The sequence below is a fragment of the Oryctolagus cuniculus genome, chromosome 7 (genome assembly GCF_964237555.1).
Source record: "Oryctolagus cuniculus chromosome 7, mOryCun1.1, whole genome shotgun sequence".
In the NCBI taxonomy this organism is placed as follows: domain Eukaryota; kingdom Metazoa; phylum Chordata; class Mammalia; order Lagomorpha; family Leporidae; genus Oryctolagus; species Oryctolagus cuniculus.
In genome coordinates, this window is record NC_091438.1 from 23,617,981 (window position 1) to 23,626,182 (window position 8,202).

The 8,202-nt window shown below is 53.5% G+C and overlaps 1 protein-coding gene across 6 annotated transcripts in view; it reads right to left on the reverse strand.

The window, feature by feature from the left end:
- Nucleotides 1-8,202, reverse strand: part of LOC100344022 (gastrula zinc finger protein XlCGF7.1) — a 37,193-nt gene that overhangs the window by 6,789 nt on the left and 22,202 nt on the right. For 2 of the 6 annotated variants that reach the window (XR_007915990.2, XM_017338463.3), the window contains exon 1: nucleotides 370-907. The exons of 1 other annotated variant lie outside the window; for it this stretch is intronic. The gene's annotated coding sequence lies outside the window, so the exon portion shown is untranslated. Of the gene's footprint in view, nucleotides 1-208; nucleotides 908-8,202 lie in introns of those variants that run through there. 3 more of the 6 variants (XM_051837007.2, XM_051837009.2, XM_051837008.2) reach the window with 3 other exon arrangements.

Consider the following 8,202-nt stretch of genomic DNA (forward strand, 5'->3'; position numbering starts at 1 on the left):
TAAAAACTGCATCGCAAACACACCCCCACGAAAATACGTAGACCGACACCCAACTGCGGCACCCCACCCCACCACGCTGCAAGACCTGGCTCCCTAAGGGAATAAATGCAACACCCCCACCCCCGCGCCAGCAGCATCCCACCCCGCCCCCGTCGCCCCCCCACCCCCACCCCAACACACACGGAAACACGAGACCCGGGATAAATACGTAATTAAGTGTCGGCGCTACCACTCCTGGAAAGGATCTGCGCGGAGCGGCAAATACGGTAGCGCGCCCGCAGTGACCCGCCCTCAAGGGTCCAGCACTGGCCTCGATAAATACGGTAACCTCCCGCCGCGGCCTCAGCCCCGGCCCGGATCGGGACTCACATGGCGCCGCCTCCGGAGCCCTCGTCGCCTCCGCAGCGCCTCAGCAGCCGACGTCGCCGCAGCCGCACAGCAGCCCCGTGAGGCTGGGAGGTCTAATTCGCCCACAACCTGGCTGGCGGAAAAAGGAGGACTGCCAAAGCCGCCGCGCCCGGCAGGGAAAGGAACCAAGCAGGTGCGGGTTTCGGGACCAGAACGCGCCGCGGGGCAAGTCACCCTAAGTCCGCACGTCTGCTGTTCAGGATTCCCCGAGGCCGTTAGCGCATCAGCCTCGTCGCCCTCTGCCTGGCCAGGCCCGTGAACTGCCCCCAGAGGCCAGGAGATAGGGTCGGGCGCTTTCGTTGCGGGAGATGAGGGGTGAGCGCAGAAGCTCCAGCAGCGGGGCGTCTCTGAGCATGGGTTTCATGGGAGGTGGGGGTGGGGAGGCGGAGGTGAGAGAAACAGCCAGTTTTGCTGAAGCCCACCTTCCTATATGACTCGGGTTACACCACCAGGGCGATCAAAAGGACGGAAGAGGTCAGATACCTACCGCCCCGCCTCCTCAGAATTGAGTCCATTATGGCCAAAGACACCCCATAAAAGAGGGCTTGTGACGTCGGAGATGCTGCTGATGAGGGCGGGGCCAAATTCTATTTTCCAGTTGCGATAACAATACCCCTTACCTATAGGTAACTTTGCCATATGTTACCTCGTGGGATGCTTCCTGTAACCATGTGCAGACTAGCTTGGCCAGGTATTATTATCCCATTTTATAGATAGGAAAGTGAAATAGAAACATAGAGTGGCCCAAGACTCAAAGTTCTTTTTTTTTTTTTTTTTTTTTTTGGACAGGCAGAGTGGACAGTGAGAGAGCGAGAAGGGTCTTCCTTTGCCATTGGTTCACCCCCCAGTGGCTGCCACGGCCGGTGCACTGCAGCCGGTGCAGCGCACTGATCTGAAGGCAAGAGCTAGGTACTTATCCTGGTCTCCCATGGGGTGCAGGGCCCAAGCACTTGCGCCATCCTCCACTGCACTCTCCAGGCCACAGCAGAGAGCTGGCCTGGAAGAGGGGCAACTGGGACAGAATCTGGTGCCCAGACCGGGACTAGAACCCAGTGTGCCGGCGCCGCAGGCAGAGGATTAGCCTATTGAGCCACGGCGCCGGCCGACTCAAAGCTCTTAAGTGGCAGAGCCCAGTTGGAAAAGAGGCCTGGTGGCTGGCACACTTCCACTGCACCACCCAGGGACAGGGACCCTGAGACACAAGCAGGGTTTCATGACAGCGATCACAAGGAACAACCCGAGCTTGACAGCTAAAGAAACTGAGGCCTGAGCGGGAAAGGGTTCTGAAAAGTTACAAAAGCCACAGGAACACCAAATAGCTCTTTGTCTGTGGCCCCTGGGTGCTGCCAAGTAAAGGGAGGCGTTAAGATTGCCCCAGGCCCAAACAGGGCTCCTCCCAGCAAGTGGCCGCTGTGGCTGCAGGGGAGGAGCTAACTGCTTGATGATGGGCTTTGGAAGACAAAGGCCCTTAGTGGAGCCTACCAGCAGAGCACGGGAACTGAGGAATTCCAGGTGGGGCTGGCCACGAGGCAGCAAACCCAGCCCCTTACTCCTGACACCAGACCTGGAGGCCAGCAGACCCATCCTGGTTCACTCTTGGCCACCCAACCCTCACCCTTGCCCCTACCCTGTCCCATCAGCAATGCTCCTGTAGGGCCTCTCTGAGGTATACAGGACTTCATGAGTTGGACATTTCAAGGAGATTGGTATTTTAAATAGAAGCCAAAGAGAGGCCGGTGCTGTGGCACAGCGGGTTAAAGCCTGGGGCCTGCAGCACCGGCATCCAATATGGGCGGAGGTTGAGTCCCAGCTGCTCCACTTCCAATCCAGCTCCCTGCTAATGCTCCTGGGAAAGCAGCAGAAGATGACCCAAGTCCTTGGGCCCTTGTACCCATGTGGGAGACCCAGAAGAAGCTCAGGGCTCCCAGGTTCCGCCTGGCCAAACCCAGGTTGTTGCAGCAATTTGGGGAGTGGACCAGTGCATCTCTCTCTCTCTTTCTCTCTCTCTCTCTGTAACTCTGCCTTTCAAATAAATAAAAAATAAATATTTTTAATTAAAAATAGAAGCCAAAGAAATGAATCCACTAGGATATTTACACCAAAACCAAGTTGAAGTTCCCCTGTCATTGACAATAGGACCTCCTGACCACTAATGCCAAGTGATAACCCCCACCCCCGCCTCTGCTCATAAGACAGCTGCACCTTCCCACCCTCTAACTCCTGTGGCAGAGCAGAGAGTTTTCATCTTTCCTGCAGGCCACAAGAGAAATAGGGACACTGAGTGGAGACTCAGGTTTTCAAAAGCAAAATCAATAATATACCTGAGTGTCGCTCCCCCTCTTCGTGGAGGAACGACACAGAACCCTGCGTTGTTCTTTTGTCTGCTCGGCCCTTCCCGGGTTTGCTGCTGATTCTTCCCGGGTTGGCTACCGACCCTTCCACCTCCGTGGAAGGGCGGTTCCCCCTGCCACTTCCCCCACTTCCGCGGGGGAGCGGCACACCATGGGCCAGCTCTCTCGGGGGCTGCACAGGTGTTCCTTCAGATAGATGTTCCTGGTGCATGTTGTCTCTCTCCTCTTTTATAGTCCTCTTCCACCAATCCCAACTCCGCCACCCACACACCGAGCACGCCGCTCTCCTCCAATCAGGAGCAGGTCCTACAGTTTATTGGTTGAACTGGAGGCAGCTGTGCAGAAGCTGGTTCCTCCTCTCCCAGCGCCATATTGTGGGAGAGCAGATGCATAGAATAAGTCTTAATTCCAGTAACAGTCCAGTCCGAGTTGCTCCCAGTTGCTCCCCACACCTGAGGACATCATCCGTATATTTAGCAGCATTTTCTAGGTAAGCTGGGCCAAAATAGAAAGGGAATGAACACAGCCAGCTGATAGAAGTGAGAGGCAGACAATATCACCTGGAACTCTCCCCGAGTCTTGGTGGGAATCCCTGAGGCTCCCAGGGGCCTCTGTTCTCAGCTCCGCTCTGCCGTATGAGTCACTTCACTTCTCTGGTTTCAGATAGACACTCACCCTCGCATGTCCCCTTGTCCCCCACCCCCATTCTCCAGTGCTGTGGTGAACACAACAGAACGATGATGTGGAGATTCTCTGTAAACCCAGCCATGCTTCTTTCTCCAGGCCAGGAAGGGCTGCCGTGTGTCCCCCACCACCCTTGGAGGCCTGTGCGGCAGCTGAATTCCAGACCATCACCAAGGCCTGGGCTGCCCATAGCAGGGCATCCTGGAGAACAGCCAGCCGCAGAGCTGCTAGAGAATAGCGCAGCCAAGCCCTGTCCAGGGCTCTGCACTGTTTTCATCCCGGGGCACCCCAGATGGAGAGATCACCCTTGGGCCTCCCTGGGGCAGCTCCAGCCCACTATGCTTGCCATCCCCCAGCCTCTCCTGCACAGGGCTGCATCCCCAGGGCTTCTGCACTCAACTGAGCCACCGCCTCTCCCACCATCACCCATAAACTCTTCCCACCCTCAGGGATGGCACAGTGGCCCCTGATCTCTCTCCAGAGCAGCCTGCCCTGACCTCCAATTTGAAATGTAGCGCACTATTAGAAAATCTTCAGGTGGTAAGCCTCCCAGGGAGGGACTGTGTTTTTAGCGTCTCTGTATCCCAAACGTCCAGCATGAGATACTGGTCTGCAGCAAGTGTCTGTGGAGTGAGTGAATGCTCTTCGACAAGCTGTGTATATCCGAGAGCACCAGCAGTTATGGGGCAAAAAGAAGGTCCCAAGGCCGGCAGGTTGCAGGCTGAGGAGTAGCAAGACACGAGGAGAAGCAGGCCAAGCTATAGCCCCAGCCACAACTTTGAGGGCTGGGAGAGCCTGCAGAGGATCTGGGGCTCTGGGTGTGAGGTCTCATCTGCTCCAAAGTTCTCTCCTCAGATTTAAATCCCAGGATGTGATTAGCCAAGCCTTTTAACCTGCAGAGGCCTGCTCGGCACTGGGGATGGTACATTCTTTACAGGGATTGAGATAAACAGCAGGAAACCCTTCTCTTTTTATAGGCACAAGTGTTCTGCGATTACCTATACATGGAGTTTATTAAAACAGTGATAAAAGTGACCATTTACTGAGTGCTAGCTGTGAACCAGGAACTCTACGACATCCTTTTCAGAGGTAAGGTGTCCAAGTCCCATGGTTTAAATGGCAGAGCCAGAATTCAACCCCAGATATATCTGATTCTGTCTGCTACTCCCAAAAATAAAAAATCAAGATCTTTCTAGATTTGGGCCAAGGAGGTGGTGAGGGTGGGGAAGGAACATAAAGGGAAGGAGACAGCGCTTCTAGGCTGACAGGAGCATCATTCCCAGAGCTGTACATGTGGCTATTTAAACTGCTGCTAACATTCAGCTCTTCTGCCACACCAGCCACATTCTAATTGTTCAGGGGCCACATGTGGCTTAGTGGCTATGATCCTGGACAGTGCAAATAGAGAACATTTTCTTCATGTTCTCTTGCACAAAGCTGATGTATGGCACCTTGCCTCAAACCTGAGGATCATGCTCTTTTTAGCCTAAGGTATAACATAAGGGATGCCATTCATTTTTGTCTTCATGCCCTTGTTGTGATCCAGCAAGAGCAGTGATATATGAGAACATACGATTTCTGGCCCCAACATTCTTCCTTCTGCAAAAGGTCAAAGATGTCTGTTTGCCAAACAGCCCATCTAAAAAATAATAAAATACTTCAGAAGCATCCCCTACTCTTGCCAGTTGCTCTCTCTCAAGTCCCTGCTGGGCCTGCTGTCTCCCCCAGTCAGCGCACCTGCACCTGCTGAGCAGCCCGCTGTCCTTAGGACCGCTCTGCATGGCAGCTGAGCCCAGCAACTCCTGAGGCTGGGCAATGGCACATGAAATTCTCCCAAGGAGGCCAGCAGCCTTGCCAACTGACTTGAAACTCCTGCTTCTTGCAAAGGGACGATCATTTACTGAGCATCTCAGTCATTTTCATAGTCGCTCCAGGAACCCCAGCTCCACCAGGTACATCTGACCTGGCGCAAGCTTGGCCTCGGGCCCCGACTGCAGACCTTCACTTACCTGGCTGTGAACTGCACATAAATCCTTTCAGAGCTTGATTTATTTACTCAACATTGTTGTTCTTGTTCTTGCTGCCTCTGCAGCCTCTTATTCTCAGCATGCTCCCAATTTTGAATTGTAGGCCATCAGGGTAAGTGGTTGCTGCCTTTATCTTTGATTTTATGACATGCCACTTCCTAAATATTCTATGATCCAATATTATTTTAAAATGAGAGTGCATGAAAATCAAAGTTGACAAGGCCATACTACCCTTGGAGAAACCTGTTAACTGTGACCATGAAAGTGGCTTAGGCTATCAAGGGACCCAGGAGCCACTGTCGAGTTGCAATATGACCTGATGGAGAAGCCACTGTCCCAGTCCCCTTTCCTGGGTGTCCATCGGCAATATCATTGCCCTGTGTATGTCACTGATGCATGGAGAAATTAAATGATAAAGAACAATGAAGTTTTGCTGACAGCGTGGGAGCTGGGAACAATTTGTTCAGAGTTGATCATGTGGGTCCTGCCAAGCTGAGTGTACATCAGATGATTTTCCATGACGGTCCTTGAACTCCTCAAGGGTAGGAACTGTGTCTTATTCATTGCAGCATCCCCAGAAGTCTAGCACCTCCCCTCTGGCATGCAGTGGGCTTGTTTGATGAGCCAGTGGTGTGCAGTCTCCTGCTGTGGTTAGTGGGCATACACCTCAGTCCCCCCACTGAGCCAAAGCACCCATTTGTGAGGAGGTAGTCAACTGGGGAAAAGGGACAGGCATTCTCCTGAATTTGTGTGGGGGTATGGAGACCTGCCGTTAGGCTCCATTAATCCCCACTCTCACTAACACGGCTCTTTATTGATTTGGACATTAAACACAGGCCATTTGTGGAAGGTCACACATTTTCTTATAAAGATCCTCCTGCAAGGTCTCATCCTAGTAGCTCCCTCTACCATCCCCTCAGGCACCTGATTTTATGGGGACCCAGTGTTTCTGCAGGCGGTGAACTTCCTAACCCAGGAACGAATGCTAGTTCTCAGAGACACTGTCCTGGAGTAGGCGAGTTTGCTCGAATGAATTGGTTTCAGAATTTGCTAAGTGGCAAAAGAGAAAGAAGCAGATGGCTCCTGGGCCTCCCTCATGCTTAAGTAGGTTTTGATGAGATTTTTCCGAGTACTCAGCACCCCCTGTGCAAGGCAGGCTGGGAAAAGAGTTACAGGAGAGGGGTGAGGAGTTTTCTGAGTATCTAAGGAGAGCACCTGCAGGAGGTACTGCAGCAGAGCTGAAGTGAGTCAGAGAGGGTGTTCAGGAAAATGCTTCTGGCTCTGTTGCCTTTGTGTTCTCAGAACTGAATACTCAGATGGGTGGGATAAGCCCCATACACCTCTCCTCAGTGCAGCATGATTTGTGATCAAAGAACTGGACCACGGCTGGCGCCACGGCTCAATAGGCTAATCCTCCGCCTGCAGCACCGGCACACCGGGTTCTAGTCCTGGTCGGGACGCCGGTTCTGTCCCGGTTGCTCCTCTTCCTGTCCAGCTCTCTGCTGTGGCCCGGGAGTACAGTGGAGGATGGCCCAATCCTTGGGCCCTGCACCCACATGGAAGACCAGGAGAAGCACCTGGGCTCCTGGCTTTGGATCAGCACGGTGCGCCAGCCACAGCGACCATTGGGGGGTGAACCAACGGAAAAGGAAGACCTTTCTCTCTGTCTCTCTCACTGTCTACTCTGCCTGTCAAAAAAAAAAAAAAAAAAAAAAAAAAAAAAAGAACTGGACCAGGACCTAGCAGTCCTGGCTGACCAGTGTGACCAGTGCTAGGCGACCCAGGTAAGCTGCAATGGCTGCAGTGGACCTCCCTGTCCTCCCCACCACTGCCGTATGTCTGGTTGTGATGCTGCCACAGCTGGAGCTTTCCCTAGATAGAGAGGATGAAACAAGATCTGAAAAGAGGGCTGAGCAGAAGCCAGGCTGACCGCACACTCCCTAAGGAGGAAGCACTTCGCACTCAGAGAAGGATCTGGGCCACTAGGAGGGGAAAAGAAGCTGTTCTTCCTTCCCCAGGGCCATGCTGGAGTCCCACCTTCTTGCTGCTACACTTTCTTATTGCCACCTTACAGCTATCCAATCCTAGCACCCCAACACACACTCCCACCCTCTACAATCCCCGCCTCTTTTAGGAAGATACCATTTAAGGTTACAGCCTGGGCAAGAGCCCTTGTTTCTTCGGTCAGCACCAAGACTTCAGTGAACCCTGCCGGAAGGGCACAAGGGACGACCTGTAGAGGACTAGAAGCCAAGGGGGTATGTGGGAAGAGATGCTAAATTTACTGGGGACGGGAGGAAGGAACAGTGCCTCCACCACAGACACACACTCCGGTCAAAAGCTCCCTGCCTTCGTCCCGCAGTCAGGAGGTCACCTAAAGCAAAGACAGACCCAGGCTTCAGCAAGGGTGGAGGCTCAGAAAGGATGAGACCAAGTACTATATTCAATCCTTCATTTTTCTCTTCTGCAACACAAGGGCTGATGAGGATCCCAGTAAGTCAAGCCAGCCCCCTACAGGTTGGGCCCGCTGGGCAGGAGCAGCACATTTGGCTTTCTCTTTCACAGCTACTTCCCAGTAACCAGACCCCAGCTGAGTTCCACCCCCTCTCCGCCCAGCTGTGTCCCAGCCTCTGACCATCACACCGCACAGTGGTCCTAGGGTCAGGCCCACCAGAAACAGCACCCTGGGCAGTGGGGCACTCAGGGTTGGAGAAGGACCAGCAAACCATTCA